Source organism: Pongo abelii, chromosome 17 (assembly GCF_028885655.2).
Source record: "Pongo abelii isolate AG06213 chromosome 17, NHGRI_mPonAbe1-v2.0_pri, whole genome shotgun sequence".
Taxonomy (NCBI): domain Eukaryota; kingdom Metazoa; phylum Chordata; class Mammalia; order Primates; family Hominidae; genus Pongo; species Pongo abelii.
The window spans coordinates 88299216-88317135 of record NC_072002.2 but is presented as its reverse complement, the minus strand read 5'-3'; the positions used below and the strand labels follow the sequence as shown (position 1 = coordinate 88317135).

General features: G+C 36.0%; 1 long non-coding RNA gene across 1 annotated transcript in view; it reads right to left on the bottom strand.

The window, feature by feature from the left end:
* Positions 1-228: 228 nt before the first annotated feature.
* Positions 229-17920, bottom strand: part of LOC129051631 (uncharacterized) — a 75596-nt gene continuing 57904 nt past the window's right edge. Inside the window, exon 5 of the long non-coding RNA XR_008516027.2 lies at positions 229-403. This is a non-coding gene — a long non-coding RNA (uncharacterized LOC129051631). The remainder of the gene's footprint in view (positions 404-17920) is intronic.

The window sequence follows — 17920 nt, the reverse complement described above, 5'->3', positions numbered from 1 at the left end:
TTAATCTTTACCAGCTTTAATTTAAGCTTTATCAGATTTTTAACATCAGTAATATATATGTAATATATTATTATAGTAATTTTTAACTTCATAATATACTTAAAATATTTTTAATTTACCATAGGATTAAGCAATAAATTTACCTCAAAATAATACTTCAATGAAATGAGAACATACAAGTTAGAGTTTCTCCTGAAAATATAACTTTAAAATATAATTTGACTTTTCTGTTATTGACAGATAGATTAGCTATGAATGTAAGAATTTCTACTTTTTCTTCTTAAAAACACTGAACTGAAAGTTAGGTCCTTCAGCAGTGGGTCTGCCATATGTCGAGGGTGTGACAGAATGGGAACACTTATAGCCCAAATTAAAATGTCTCATGGTAGTCTCCCAAGTGATTCTGAAATAGAAAAAAAATATAAGCCAAGGTCAGAAAAATGTCACCATGTGAACAAGCTGTCAAGTAGCCTCCAAGAAACTATGTCCAGTTGACTTCTCTATAAGCAAAATAAGTCATGTAAGTGAAAGAGTACAATTTAAATGCAACTTCATTAAGCTTATTAGGGATTAAAGGAAAGATAGCAATTTTTACTTCCTCTCAAAAGAAAGAATATACTTTATTTTTTCTCTAATTCTTGCTACTTCCCCAAAATTCTGAGATGGGGCTCAGTAAATGGCCTAAATATTATGACTTCAAAAGGAATTCATAATCTGGCCTGAGGTGTTAGGGAAAGAGGGTTATCATAATGATCATAATGTGGTGGTGAACATAATGGGTCCTCTCCAGAGGTAACTGTGAAATCAACAAGTCCAGGGAGTTCTGATCGAAACCAGATTCCCTTTTTGATAGACTTGATCATCCCACCTGTTTGCTTATATACATGTTTCATAGGTCTAACCGTCTATTTAGATTTGTTATATTAACACATTAATCTGTTAAACTGTTGCTCCCCCAAAATTGCAAGAATTGTCATCATGCATTTTAAATATTTGTTTCAAATATGGGATTCAATAATCTTAAAGAGCTGAAAGTTTACAAGTCAATGAAGAAAATAAAGTATTTACAGTAATGGAGGGAATGGGTAATGTAAATGAATTGTTAATAGGTGATGCACAAATATTGCATTCCACATTTCCTGCTCGAGTCACTGACGCAGAAACTGATAAGGAAGTGAAACGCTGTTGTTAGTAACAGAGACAGAGAGACACAGGCAGACTTTAGAGCATATTCACTCCCGAGCTATAGAGACACCGAACTTTATTGCTACAGGCAGTTAAACCTCATGCACAGGCTCGACTGGCTTAGTGCCTCCATAGAAGTGCCTTAATTGAATTGCCATGTAAGGCTGTGCCCTTGTCTTTTATCGAAGGTTATTCTAAGAAACAGCCACATGAAGAAAATTTCTCTATCTTTAGCGAAATTGCAGATAAAAGCAGTGCCTATTATGCTAGTTAATGTCCCTTTTAAGATTTTACACAATACACTTTTTAACATCTAATGCCATATATATCTATGTATTGACCTATTGAAGGTATAGTTTAATGTCATATATATATATTTATTTTGTTCACAAACACACACACACACACTCACACTCACAGACACACACACACACACACACACAGTCTGCTTTCCTTTTTTTCTCTCTTTCCTTTTGAGTGAAAACCACATAAGCCATTATATCTTGGTTTTTCCTTATTGTTTTGATATGCAAAATTAAACTGAATTTGTTCTCTGTGGCTCCTGATGAGATATATATATATATATGTATTACGTATACATATATATATGTATGTATTATGTCACAGATTTACTTGTAGATGAAGAAACTGAGCATCAAAGATGTTAATTAAGCTGTCCCTATTCCAGCCTCACAGGCAATAGATGGCACAGGGAAGCTTTTGCTGTTTTTCAGTCTAAGCAGAGTTGTCATTCTTTATTTTATGCCACACTTATCGAAGTGCACAAGTCAGGCACCCTGCCTAAATTACATCCCTGCTGCCTGTCATGGAGCCTAAAACTCAACTTTGTTTCATTATATTCGTTGAGTTTTAGAGGCTTTCTGTATCTTAAATGTAAAATCCACAATGGACGGACCACACTCAACTTTGTATATTAAGGAGGTGAAGTACTAGAAGCTTCTGCTTTCAGAGAGGCACACAGGGAGGAAACAAGTTATTAAAAGATACACAAATACAAGGCCGGGCGCGGTGGTGTGCACTTGTAATCCTAACATTTTGGGAGGCCGAGGCAGGTGGATTATCTGAGGTCAGGAGTTCGAGACTAGCCTGGCCAACATGGTGAAACACCATCTGTACTACAAATACAAAAATTAGCTGGGTGTGGTGGCACGCGCCTGTAGTACCAGCTACTCAGGAGGCTGAGGCTGGAGAATTGGTTGAACTCGGAGGGCAGAGGTTGTAGTGAGCTGAGGTCATGCCACTGCACTCCAGCCTGGGCAACAGAGCAAGATTACATCTTAGACAAAGAAAAAATATATAGAAATACAAAAAGGCAAATCCACTAAAAAGACAGTTTTTCTAGTATTTGTCACTCCATGTTTTTCAGGCCACAAAAGAAGATTAAGATATTCTGAAAATTATTTTTGATATCTATTTTACTATTACCATCTAATGATTTATTTTAAAACAACACGCCTTCAAAAAGAGAATAAAATAGAAACAGTCCAAGCAGAGTAATCAATCTAAAAAAAGATCAAATGCAAATGAACAAGAAACATTTAAAGACTAAAATGCTAATGATGATGAAGTAATTCTGAGGTAACATCTAGCAATGAGATTCACCCCATATTGAACACTGTTACGCAGTTTTTAATTTGAAATTTGAAAGATTCCACTCTGGTCTAATCTACTCTACACAAAACAATTGTTTAAAAAGATGCACTCCTTTATAGGGGAGACATAAAGAAAAATTAAAAAGAGATATCTGCCTTTCGGTTGTAGGCTTCCATGAAATTCTGCAATACTTGCACCATTAGCTAGGGAAATAATACGTTACAGGATTCCTGATGGAGGATTGTTGAGCTAACTGCCTAGAAAGTGGAAGACAATTGGCATATATTATCACCAAAAAAAAGTAAAGTTTCCATTATGATGGCAGTCACCAAAGAAATGACGGTATTTACAAATGCATAAAATTTGAGAAGGTGAAAGAAATATGAACAGTATGGGCAATGGAGGTGTAAAATCATTAAGTACCAAAAGAAGTGGTGTTCAGATCATCCTAGAGGAAATGAAAACATGTTACCCAATTTAATTACCAATGAACTGAGAGTTATCCGCTACTATATCAAGTAAAGATTATTTTTTGCCTGATTCACAGAACGCACTACTAGATTTAGAGTTGTGCATGCAGAAGAGATGATGCTGCAAAATTTAAGGGCATCCACTTTTAGGGAGAAATGAGCATGGCTGTTGAAAAAAGCCCAACTTTGACTAGTATATTTTTAATGTAGAAGATACTTTCTACGTATACAGGTATTAAAAACACATTTACATAGGTGAAACTATTTATGAGAATCTATTGCTTCTTGTACTATCATATTACTGAAATACGCTGTGTGGCAAAATCAGTGAATTAACATGGAAAGCACGTTGTAATTTCAGGGTGGGAAAAGAGAGTTTAAAAAGTCATTTTTAAATAGCAATTTGCATATGACTGTGTGTATTAGTTTTCTATTGCTGCACAACAGATTAAAACAAATTTAAGTCACTTACACATAATCTCACAGTTTATGTGGATTAATAATCTGGGAGTTGCTCTGCTGGGTCCACTTCTCGGGATCTCACAGGGATGCAGGGCAGGAAGAAGCTGGAGTGTGTTCTCATCTGGAAGCTCTTCTGGGGAAGAATCTTTTTCCCCATTCATTCAGATTGTTGACAGAATCCATTTTCTTGCAGCTGAATGCTAAGGAAACTAGCTTCTTACTGACTCTTGGCTGTGGGGTTTTCTCAGGTCCAAGAGACTGCCCATGCCCCTTTGCTATGTGGTCTTCTACTGGGCAGTTCACAATATGGCTATTTGTTTTTTCAAAGTAAGCAGACAGATCTCTCACTTCAGTGTGCTAAACAGAGTCTAACATAACACAACCATGGGCGTGTCATCACCTTTGCCATTGTCTATTGATTAGAAGGAAGTCACAAGTCCCATCTCCATTAGAGGACCTGACTCATTGGGACTCACCTTAGGGTATGTCTTTGATAGTGAGTGATTACATATGAGCACAAACAGAGAAGGAATATGACAAATTAAATATCCTCTCAATAAGACATTAATATGTGACTTTTTCTTTTGAGTTAAAATTATTAAATCACAGAAGGAAAGTAAATGAATGTAGGCCAGGATTTTTATATCACTGCCACCTTAGAAAACCTAGTTGTGTGTGGGCTACAGTACACCTGTTTGCAGAAGCACCTGGAAAGCACTGACAACCCCAAAATATATCAATTTTTGTGCTACACTCTTTGTTATTGGAAATTATCATATAATTGTCTGTAAGTAACTTCTGCGTGAAAATGTTCAGAAGTTGGTTGAATCTCTCATAAAATGATGGGAACAAAAAATGATACAAAAGAACCTGCAGTCGGAGGTACATTAAATGTTTTGCAGATGCCACAAGGTAAACAAAAGGTCAGAGACATATTTGTATTCTGTGCTCTGTCAAAAATCAGAGACACACACACAGATACATGCTCAGATCATACAAAAGCTAATAATTAATGAGCATCTATTACATATCATGTAATATTACAAGAACTCACAGGAGTATGTGTTAATACCTGCTTCTCTGGATTGTGAGGCTAACTTTTAGAGAGGATAATTTGACAACAACAGGTTGCATTGTAGCATATTATTCAAAGAGCTTTCCATTTATTAACTCATATAGTCTTTACAACAGCTTTATAAATTAAGTGCTAGTGTTTGCTCCAGTTTACAGATTATAAAAATGAGGCACAGATAGAGTAAGTGTCTTCTCAAAGGCCATCTGGTTATCATGTCACAAAGCTAGGAGCCAGGCACAGGACACAGAGTTCCAGAGTCCCTGTCTTTACTCACTGTGGCATGCTGATTCCCAGGGCAGAAAGAGGATTTAGCAGTTATTTCCCAACCCCTAAATGTGAGGTGCCAATTGTTCTTAAAAGAGTAGTCAGACTAATACTATCAAACTAGAATTAGATACCTTTACTCACTCAAAATCCTGAGATGGCATCCCACCTCAGGGTATCACAGTTTAACAGATCTCACCCTCTGTCCTCTTGTCACTAAGTTGTTCTTGCTCTCTTAGGAAAGGCTGCAGAATTTTGAATTTTCATATAATTTTATGTTAGAATTATCTTAAATTAAAAGAGAAAATAAATAGTTACAGCTTTCAAAGCCTAAGATTAAAATTCAGGTTTTAGATATTCCTTCTGGGACTAAAGACAAAGATAATTTGGGTGCTGAATATTAAAATAACTCATTCATCCGCACATTATTTTGTCAAGCTCTAAGGATTTTTTTTTTTTGTTTGAGAAGGAGTCTTGGTCTGTCGCCCAGGCTGGAGTGCAGTGGGGCAATCTGGGCTCACCGCAAGCTCTGCCTCCCGGGTTCACGCCATTCTCCTGCCTCAGCCTCCCGAGTAGCTGGGATTACGGTTGCCCGCCACCACACCCAGATATTTTTTTTTAGTAAAGACAAGGTTTCACCGTGTTAGCCAGGAAGGGCTCGATCTCCTGAACTTGTGATCCACCCGCCTCAGCCTTCCAATGTGCTGGGATTACAGGCGTGAGCCACCGCGCCTGGCCAAGTTCTAAGGATTTTTATAGTGGCCTAGATGCTGGGTCTTAGCTCATGGCTTTGAGCTGTCTTAGTTCAATTAGGAGCTGCACTCTGCCATGTGTCTCTGATAATTGTGGGTTCACTCATTGAAGGAAGTGAAAGGCAAATCCTCAACTTTAATTATCTCTTCAGAAGGATGTTTCTGGATTTAATCCCAAGGAACAGATATTATTTCTGAAACGTAAAGGCAAAAGCCCAAATCAACCTTGCTTGTAACATTTTTATGAATTAGGTGCATTTTTTTCCTATAGAAAAGAAAGTGTCAGAATGAAGTGTCATGGCATCGGGTTTTAGTATACACGTGTGAGCCTCAGTTCCTGCTATACATCAGCATGTCTCAGCTGCTTATGAAAATGTACACATTGCTTGGCCCCACACAAAAGTCCTAGATGAGGATTTCTGGAGAAAGAGTCATAGAATTTATATATTTACAAAGCTCTCTGTATGCAATTCTAGTGAGCAGCCAGGTTTGTGAACCACTAGCATAAAATAAGTAATAATAATCCAAACAAGAAATCATCTGCCAGTTGCTACGGAGCAGAAAGTAACATAATCTCAAGTGAGGACAAATGGAAACAGATTATGTTTGCATAGAGGTTTACTCAAGTACATTCATATATACCAATAAAAATGTATTAATCCCATGACATTGAAAACATAGAAAACCATAATAGCATTTTATTGAGCACCTTCCTCAAGTATGAAACTTTGCAATCTATTTGTGTTTGTTAGTGGACATATTTTTTTTTTACCTTTTCATTAATCAATTTAGAGTAAAATATATTCTTCAAAATTAGTGCTTGAACATATAGTGTAATGCTGAATAATTTATAGTAATTGTATCAAAACAAATAGTTAAAGAGAAATTAAATTGTAGCCTTAAGGCTCTTCTCTCTTCTTTCATATATTTATTTGCTTTTGATTTAGTCAATTTAGATATTCTTTTGTTCATATTTTCACCAAATAAATTAAACATATCAAAAGCTTTATTCTGTGACAGAATATTACTGGCAATAAAGATCCAGTGGTGAACAAGGCAGAAACAATCCTGGTATCAGAAAACTTACATTCTACAAAAACGATAACCAAGAAAAACCTTAATAAAATGTTTATTAATAAGATGTCAAGAAGAATAAAATGACAAGAAGGAGACAACTTGGCAAATATTAATAGTAAACATGTATCAAGCACAGGGAAGCGCTAATATATGAGGTGTTAGAAAGAAGCAACCTGGGCGAGGCAGGAGTGAAAAGCTTATGTATCTGGAGTCTGTAGGACAGTGGTGAGAACAGCACAACAGAAAGACAAACTTGGGCTGCACAGAGAAGCCAAAAGAAGGAGTCAGCACTGAACTCGTAGTGTAAGGAGAAGCTACTGGAGTATTTTAAGAAAGGCAATTGTTTGATCTGGTTTACAGCCTAAAAATGATCACTCTGAATGCTTTATGAGCAATATAAGGGTCAAAATGGACAGAAAAATCACCCTTCTATGACTATTGCATTTGCCTGGTACAGATGAGGGCTTCTACTAGGAAGGTGGCAGTGAGGAGGGAGGGCAGGGGGCTGAGTTATGACATGTTTTGGAGGTCAGATGACAGAACTGAATGATGGTGTAGATGAGAGTGTTGAGTGTGTGTGTGTGTGTGTGTATTATACCATCCTCAGAATATGTTGATAGTTTCTCAAGATGATTACACTGTTTGTATCTCATGTGCACGGTGTGGTTTTTAAATAAATATCTACTTCGTACATTGAAAGTAGTAATATGCATGTCAGAATTTTGTTAAGAAGATGTAGGCTCCCCTTTTGTTTTCAGCAATTCACCTTCAAGTAATCCTAATATAAGACTTTTAGCAGAAGTTAAGCTTCTTAAATACATATCAAAGACAATTATTATGTAAACATGTGTCTTTCCATATCTTTCTATCCTTCCATTGATTTGACCAAATATATTGTTGAGGGATGATAATGTATGTACGAATGTCGCACAATTAAGACTACAATTTAGCTTTGGTTCTTCTAAAGTGAAAAATACCATTATGTTAAAAATATATTTGCATGTGCATATGTATGTGTGCATTTTCAACTGACAGGTACTTGGGGGAAAATGAAGGTACCAACCGGTAATTTACTCTGTAGGGATCACTTATCAATGTGAGTAGTGAGGCATGTGATCCAGGGTGTGGGTGAGAATTTTCCACGCCAAACAATTCCAATGATAGCGCATCAGATGGGGCAACAAGGACAGTTCTGTGGCATTACAGAGCCTAAGCCACAGTGGCACTTTACTAAAAGTTTAAAGAAGCATATGTAGTGAGAGAGATGAAGCAGCCTTGTATTAACCAAAATGCTTTGTGTTAAAATAAGCATGGAGCATTCCTAATGGATATTTTAAGTGACTATTTTGCACAACTGCTTTTGACTAAACCAGTTCTACTTCACTTAGAAGGTGAAGAGACTGTTGCTCTAGCAGCATTTCTTCTCCTTGACATTATTTTTCAGCATATAGAAAAAGATATTTCAGAAATAGTCATACAAACTGGGACAGCTGGAGACATGCCTATGCTTACATCCCATAAGTAAAAATATTTCTATTATGCTTGTCACAAAAACTCAATATCCATGGTATTGATGAGTATTATGCAAACATGGAAATACCTGTAAAATAATTTTAACACATTTTTAGTTAATTCTTTTCAATTCTTTCAAATTTCACCTAATGAGAATCTAAAATTCGAGTGCACCTGTATGTCACAAATGGAAAAGATAAATCACCTTAAGATCCAGGAGAAAGTACATGCAGATCCCATGGGCACTGGAGATGGAGGAATAGCATCTTTCTGTAGTACAGAGTGTGCGGAATTTAAAGACTAACAAAATAAGGGTTTGAGTTCTTGCTCTTAGTACTTCTTATATACAGTAGGTATAAAAAGATATAAACAAGTTATTGATGAAGTTTTTTGAAGATCTCGTAGAGACTGAAGTAACTGGAAGGGAAAATGCTATTCTGAGGAAAAAGAGAACGGTTGCTTCTAAAACTAAAATATATTTATTATTTCTTGTTTGACACATAAAACAATAAGTATACCTATTTATGGGGTACAATGTGCTGTTATGGTATGTACGTATCAGCGAATGAGTAAATGAAACTAAGTAACATGACCGTCACCTCACATACTCTGTGTGTGTGTGTGTGTGTGTGTGTGTGTGTGTGTGTGCGCATGAGAAGATTTAAAATCCACTCTTGGCAATTTTCAGATATGCAATACATCATTATTATTTAAAATCATGATGCTGTACAACAGATCTCCAGAACTTAATCTGTCTGTCTAACTGAACCTCTCCACCCTTTGACCTGTATTTCCCCACTCCCCCCTTTCCCAAGTCCTTGGTAACCAGCATTCTACTCTCTGTTTTTCTGAGTTTGACTTTTTTCGATGACACGTAAGTTAAGATCATGCAGCATTTCTCTTTGTGTGCTGGCTTATTTCCTTTAGCATAATGTCCTCCAGGTTTATCCATGTTGTTGCTAATAACAGAATTGTCTTCTGATCTGGAATTAAAACCACAATGAAATATCACCTCACACCTGGTACAATTTCTTTTATCAAAAAGATCACAAGTGTCATTAGGGATGTGGAGAAAAGGGAGCCCAGATACACCGTTGGTGGGAATGTAACTAGTACAGCCATCAGGAAGAAATGTATTGAAGTTCCTAAAATAATTAAATACACAACTACTATATGATCCAGCAATTTGACTACTGATTATATAGCCAAAGGAAATGAAATTCGTATGTCAGAGACACACTCATTTTATAGTTGGATAATTTACCTACAGAAAATGCCTTACTAAGTCTTTATTTGAGACAATGAAGGCTTTGTAGCCATGGTTAGATGCCTATTTATTTGTTTCTTTTTATTTTCCTTTAATGGCATAATTTTCTGTTATGCAACATAAGACTGTATGTACATGTCTGGATTTTAAGGTATTCTAGAAGGAGGAGCTAAAAAAATTTAAAAAAGGATTTGATATAAAAGAGAGATCTTGTCAAGACTATGGCAGGTGGGTGTCCTGAAGATGACCTAGGCAATTGAATTTCATATACCAGGAATGACCAAGCAACTTTAGCAAATCTGAAATGTAGCAATTTTTTAATAGACTATTTTTTTAGAGCAGTTTGAGTTTCACACCAAAAGCAGGAAGTACAGAGATTTCCCATACACTCCCTGCCTGCACACACTCACAGCTTCCCCCACCATGAACATTATGCCCCAGAGTGAAGCATCTGTTATAAGGAATGAATCTACATCAAGACCTCATTTTCACCCAAAGTTTGTATTAGAGCTCACTCTTGGTATTGTGCATTCTCAGGTTTCTGCCAAATGTATTTTATATATATATATATATATATATATATATATATATATATATATATATATATATCTCAATCATTGTAGTATCATACAAAGTAGTTTCATTGACGTAAAAATCCACTGTGCTCCATGTATTCATCCCTTCCTCTCCCTGTCCCCCAGCAACCACTGATCTTTTTTACTTCTGCACAGTTTTGCCTTTCCCAGAATACCATGTTGTTTGAATCATACAGTAAGTAGCCTTTTTACATTGACTTCTTTCACTGAGTAATATGCATTTAATCTATCCACAAGTCTTTGTAGCTTGATAGGCCATTTCTCTTTAGCACTAAGTAATATTTTATTGTTTAGATATACCACATTTTATTCACACATTTACCTATTGAAGGACATCATTACTTCCAAGTTTTGGCAATTATGAAGAAAGCTGCTGTAAACATCCACATGTGGGTTTTTACATGAAGATGTTTTCAGTTCATCTGGGTAAATACCAAAGAGCATGACTGCTACATCCTATGGTAAGAGTATGTGTAATTTTGTCAGTAACTGCCAAACTGTCCTCCACAGTGGCTGTATTATTTTGCATTCCCACCAGCAATGTAGCATGTAATTTTAACTTTTTCTCCTCTACTGATGTGTACCATAAAACAATCCCTCCTAATTTAATCATAAGAAACGTTTGCTCCTGCTGTGGCCTTGTGTTAGCATTGGTATTGGGGAGTGCATGAAGGTGGAGATTTGCATGGATCCATTGGTGTCAGGAACAGATGGGATCCAGAGGAGACAAATATAAGAGGGAAGGAGTGGCTGACTTGAAGTAAGAAAAAAGAGCCAATGAGAACCGAGAGAAACATAAACTTCTTGGGAATCCTCTGTGATGTTGCAGATGAAGATGATCTCCACTTTCCCATATCACACTAGATGGGAGCTCAAAAAATTTTGGCTGAATTTTAAAGGAAATATGAAAGGGTCTATTATGAACATTCAGATCTAAAAAGAATATTCTTCCTCAAGGTTTCCTTAATGAGAAATTTCCACTGAGGGTCTACAGAAGAACTCATCCCCAACCAGAGGTGGGCTATGCAACGACAAGACCATGGTTATTGTTTATTTAATGTTTTAGTGTAATAAGCCCTAAGTCTCTTTGATGTAGAAACATTTTTGAATATAGCAATGTATTGACAGAACATTAAGTTGAACACAGAAGACAGATTAAGGTAGACACCAAAATGTTTCTCAAGAAGACTCCTGCATAAGCTGAGGGTTTCTAAAGATGTCCCTATAGGTTCCTTGAGAAATTATGATGTGGAAATGTGTTTTGAACTTTGTGTGCAATATGATGCTACTGCTCACAGAGATGTATAGTGACTAAGCAATTTCCTTAGCAGTCTTGCAGCCCTGTGGGGTGGTGTGCAGTGGAACTGTGATCATTCCGTTGAGTTCATTAGCTTTTCACATAAGAAAGTGGAGATCGTTGACAGAATGTATGTTAGGCTGGTAAAGCCAGATGCTTCTTCCTGCATTCACTTTCCCCAGCTTCCCTTTAAGTAGGACTGACGAACCAATGAGAGCAAGCAAACTCCACCCTTACCATAGAACATTAGAGATATGTTCTCATCTTTCCCCAAAAAGCTCTTAGGCACCAGGATGCAGCTTGCACCGTGGCCTTTTATTGCTGATGTTATTTTGCAAAACTTGAATTGTGTAAGTTAGAAGCAAATTTTGCAATAATGTTTGCATGTATTTTGCCAATTCTCTTTGTTACTTATTGCGTCCTTCTCTCTTGAATTTCATCGGTGTTTGTGTTTTGCCAACATGCCTAATGACCCAATGTTGAAATTCCTGAAGTTGATGTATGAACTGGAAGAGGAAAACACAAAGCTGAGGTTTACAGTCAAATCTGACAAAGTTAGTGATGAAGAATTACAGACTTCTGAGTCATTTTACTGCACAGGTGCATTCAAAGACAGTTTTTAAAAGCCTGCCTTTAACATGAAAGCTTCTTATCAATGAGTGTTACATAAGGGCTAACCCAAGATTTCCTAGTCCGCTGCACAGCCTCTGTGACTAACCATTTACAAATGATGCAACTACTTCAGTAAAATTGAAAAGACACATCCAAAAATCAGTTATTCTGTAAGTTGCTGAATAGATTTTGGAGTCTCAAAACAGATTAATATTGTTTTTTGTTAAAAAAAGTTATATTCTGTTGAGAAAATTCAGGAAGTTATTCAGTAGTAGGATGCCAACCCCTGAACAGGAAGAGCCTCATAGTTCCTACATTACCATGTATAACTGAAGTGAGGAAACTGCTGGGATAAAATATAGCATGAAAACTTGAAAAGTTTCCCTTCTCAAACCATAAAGAAAAGTTGTCACATTGACAATAAGTCACATGACATGAAGAGGTTTTGTATAAAATACTGGAAAACACCAGCTTCTCTATTCAATTTGGTGAGAAAATTAGTTTCACCAATAAATGTCACTTTGTAGCATTTGTAAGGTATTTAAATGAGGATAAAGTTAACGTTTCTCTTCTACAAGGAGTTGGATAAAACAACATCCAAGGCATATTTAAAGTTTTCTCTTTGTATCTGAGGACAAGCAGTTCTGTTTCCAAGAAACTTTGTTGCTATCTGTGCTGATGGGACCCCACCAATGTGTGGGTCCCTGAGAGATATCACTTTCCTTGTAAGAGTCTTGAGATTTTCTGAGATTCCCCAGGTGATATGAAGTTAGATTACTTTCTTTGTGAGGATCTGTCTGCCTTTTTACCCAAAAGAATTTGTAATAGAAATAAGATAATCTTTACATAACCAAACCATAATCATGGCATTATATATCTAAACCAATGGGCTCTATCAGAAAGGGTACTGAAAGTCGTATTTGTAACCATACTGTTTATACCAGAAAATAAAAAGTTGAAATTACTCAGAGATACATTTTTAAGGATAAGATATGAATAAAGAAAATTTCACAGTGTAAGATTTTCAAAAAAGATATATCTCTCAGTATATATTTTCTTTTGTGCAAAAAAGAGAGATGATGTACAGGAAGCTGTCCCACATTTTTTAGAGTCACGAGTCTTCAGTGTGAGTTTTTCTATGTTTCCCACGGTATAAGGGACAGCTGAAGGCTTCCCTATATTTTTCACATTTATAGAGTCTCTCCATAGTGTGAGATGCCACATGTTGCCTAAAATGGAAAAAAAAAAGATATGTAGACCTTCCTGCATTTCTTATATTTCTAATTTGCATCTCCAGTGTGTTTTCTCAGTGCATGGTTAGGAGTAAGTAATTAACAAGCCTTTTCCACACGACACATCTTTATATGTTCTCTCTAGTGTGAGTTCTCACGTATCTTTTAAAATTATACATTGAAGGAAAGATTTTCTTACATTTCTTACATTTCTATGGTGTCTCACTCCTTGTGGGTTCTCCCATCTGAAGCAAGGTAGGAAAATTCAATGAGAGCTTTCCCCCAGTTTCCACATTCATACAGCTTCTCTCTAGTGCGTGGTAGGTGCCCTAAGTTGGTAGGGATAACTACAAGCCTTCCCACATTTTATACCTTCATAAGGTTTCTCTCCACCGTGAGTTCTCAAATATTTAATGACAAATGAGAAATAAGTGTTTCTTCACATTCTGTCCATATGTATTAAATCTTTCCAGTGTGACCCCTGATATATGACGGACAGCAGCCTTGCAATCCTCACATTTATAGTGTTCTTCTTCATTGAGAGACCTCACGAGAGTCCTCAAATTCAACAGACAATTTCAGGCTTGTCCTCATTCCTTAGATTAACCGGGGTAGTGCTCAGGAAAGCTTTGATATGATTCTAAAGGGATGAAGGGTCCACAGAGTCTTTCTTCAGTGTGAGTTTTTCTATGTTTCCCATGGTATAAGGGACAGCTAAAGGCTTTCCTATATTTTTCATGTGTATTAAATCCATAGGGTTTCATCCCAGAAGCACTTCTTTTCAGCACACTAAGATTTGGAATCCAGCAGAAGGTTGTCCTACATTGATTATCTTCTCTACATCCTGGAGGCCATGTATCACATGAGTTCTAAAATGACCCTTCTTGTTCTTGTGATGAACTTCAGTGCCAGCTTTCACAAGTTTTTCTTCAATGAAGGACCACAAGTGATTCCTGGTGATCTTTGTCTATTTTCTGTTTATTAACTTTTGCTCCATAAATATGATACTGAGCAACTTGCTGGTTTTAAGTTGAAGCCCATAACCTATTGATGTCACATTTCTGAAATTTTTGAGCATCATGTCCCCATAGGGAGTTCTGGGTTAGGATGAAGAAAAACCCATTCCTTCCGGAGAACATTCACCCACATACACAAAGATCACAGCATCCATAAACAAGGCAGGTGTGGGCCATTCTAGGCTATTCACAAGTAGTACAGAGGCTCAATACCAGGAAATAAAAGAGTGTAGATGGAGAGGAGACATCCACCTATAACATTTCCAAAAGGGAAACTCAACTCATAGATGTACTGCTAGGTTGGCTGTCCCTAGTGAGAGGATATTTCCTGGTTCAGATACCTGGAGGTCTCTGTGGGCATCATCCATTTATTTCAAGAGGTAACTTAAAGACTATGGGCTAAAAGAGCTGGAACAGGGTGCACCCCAGGCCATTTGAGACTGACAGGGAAGGTGATGTCTACTTCTGATTCCTACCTACCTTTAAGGGAGTGTGGACATGGCACAATAGGACTCAGCCTATACCTTTTAACTTAGGCTTAAAAGAATGTTAAAAAGCACTCCAGAACTTCCCCACATTGGATAATACCCTCAGGATAAAAGTGGCCTCCAAAGTGGGGCTCATCTCCCTAGAGTTCTTATCCCTTCTGAAACTTGTCTAATAATCTTTTGATGTTGTTAGCACTCTGGTGCCTTCAAGCATTGTATTTTTAACATTGTAGACTATGTTTTTTATTTGTGCTCAGCTTAGGTTAGGGTTAGTTGTAAATAACTAATGTGTTTGACTAATTTGGGGTTGAATAATGAAGGAACAAATTAATAACCACTTGCTTACGGGACAGTAGTTTTATTGATTTACTATAATAATAATAATAATAAACATTATTGTGGACTCAGGCTTAGAGGAGTATTTACTTATCTTTTTATTATATATTGCATATTAAGCTTTTTGTCATATCTTAAGCATAAGTATCAGACTTTCTCATTACTCTAGTTATTTAGTAGCACACTTAATGTGTTCCCCTAGGGTAGCAGCTATCTTCATAGATTTTTCTGTTCACATTTCTAGTTTAGTCTTCTTTTGATAATATCTACTTACTACCTTGTGAAGATTTGCCTTATTTCAATTATTTTTGACCTTCATATGTCTCAAAATATTTTATTTTTTCCAAGTGCTAGCTGATGTCTCTTTAGATAGTTTGTGTAACTATTTTCTGGGTGTAGGCCAAAGCAGGATAATAAGGCAAATGAAAATGTACTTGGAATTATATTATTTCACACATTTCTGAGTAGTATACCAGAGAATCTGAAAGAACCACAAACAGGCAATTTGAATATATACATTTTAAAGGACAGTTTTGAAATCTCTTAATATAAATAAATGTTTAAATCTCACCTTATGTCTCCCGGAGCAGAGTAATTGCTGCTGCTGAAAGAAACTGACACTTATTTGGATCACATCTCTGCAGGAACAACACATTTCCAGAGCATTTGTCATCATTTTCTATTGCTCAGTTCCACGGTGACAGCTTTAAGAAAAACTGTTTCTGATGTTGCAGGATTCTCTTAAATCTCTGCAAAGAATCTTCTTTAGAAAGGCTTTTCTGTGACTCTGTTTTCATATAACACATAGTCTAGTAAGATTTAGAAATTAGAAATAACTGAGCTTTAATCACGGAATAATCTTTTCCAGCCTTGAAAGAGTTTGTTTCTTTGTAAATATTTGTCCTTTAATCTTGCTCCCACTGTCATCGACCTTAATGAACTCTAAAGACTTCTCTCTCATTGAGCACATTCCCCCCTCTATTTCCCCTGCAAGTTCTGTATTAATAATAAAACTTCATTTTCCCAGTTTCAGAGATGGTTTAGAGAACTATTATTTTAAGTCTAGACAGTTTTTTTGGTCACTATTATATTCCTTGTGTTTTGCACAATGCTTAATTGGTAGCAGTATATTAATAAAAGTTTTCTTAGTGAATAGCCTAATTAGTTGTGATAGTTTGTGTATATGTGTGGTTGCAAATATACAAAAACGCCCTATGTATTACATGTGCACAATTGCAATACGTGTAGCGTTGGTCTACACAGCTCCAGCAATGCGGATTAAAATATATACATGTCAGAAACTAATAGCATTCCAAGTGGGTATCAATTGTGACCTTAATATACAGTGAAAGGAAAAATATGAATTTATGAATTCTATTGTTTTGTTATACTAGTTTCAGATGGTAAAGGAGCATCTAATGAATATTAAAGGTATTTTTCACTTGAAACCTAGCACTCAGGTTAATATCTTAAATAAGAACTCCTAATTTTGTCTACATTTATGTATCTGTATCTATATATAATTTATCTATTTAGTGTAACAAGCTAACAGGAAGTAAGAATTATTGGAGAAATGAGATAGCTTAAAAGCTTTTAAGAGACAACCTAAAGAATAAACAATTTTGATAAAACAATGTGTCAGAATAGAAAATGTTTTGATTACTGCTTTCAGCTGTTATATAAACTGTGAGTTATAATGTATAATAAAGTGAAAATACTTTTTCATTAGCATAACTTTTTTTCATCTATGAGCAGAGAAAGCAAAATCGAGGTAAAAATAGAGGTCAGAAGAGTATGCGGGGAAGTGGCATGTGTCCTGCTGCTTTTTACCTACGTACCTAAATATGCCAAGGATTTAGAGAAGGACTTAAATGACACATAATTACTAGATAATCAAAATACTATATTTTTATTTTAAGAATGTTAAAAGAAAACTCTGGAAATATCATCTGTTGTGCATTCCAGTATTGCGGAAAATAAAATAAATTACTATGTATGTGTCTGTGAGTATTTCACATTTTTGAACTGTATTGAGATAAAGAGCTATGTTCTGCAGTCTGAAAGAAACAATTATGCATTTAAGGGAAATAAAGTGATGAGTATAATAATAATCAGCAGAATATAATAAAAATCCCTAAAAGAAATGAAGGGCAATCATATTTTATTCCAATTTAAATTTAAGTTTTAGACACTTTTTTTGTTGTTTCTGTTAAAAATCATAAGTGAATTGGCAGGGATGGGTAGTTCTGTGTTTAGATGCATATGTGTTCTCTAAAAATGAGAAAATGAACTTATTTTGCTTACAGGATTACAAAGTGGCAATAATATCTTTGAGTATGATTAACATCAAGTGTGATTCTGTACATAAAATGACTTTCAAAAGGTTTCTAATATTTTAAATGTTATATTTTTAACATATTTTCATGCGTATTAAATTTCTAATAATGCAATCTTACTTCCAATTATTTAAAACTGAATATTTGGTCACAAAATAATAATAATATCACTGGGCTCTTAACAAAGGCATGTTTAAAATAATTACCCGGCCGGGCCCGGTGGCTCACGCCTGTAATCCCAGCACTTTGGGAGGCCGAGGTGAGCGGATCACGAGGTCAGGAGATCCAGACCACCCTGGCTAACACGGTGAAACCCTGTCTCTACTAAA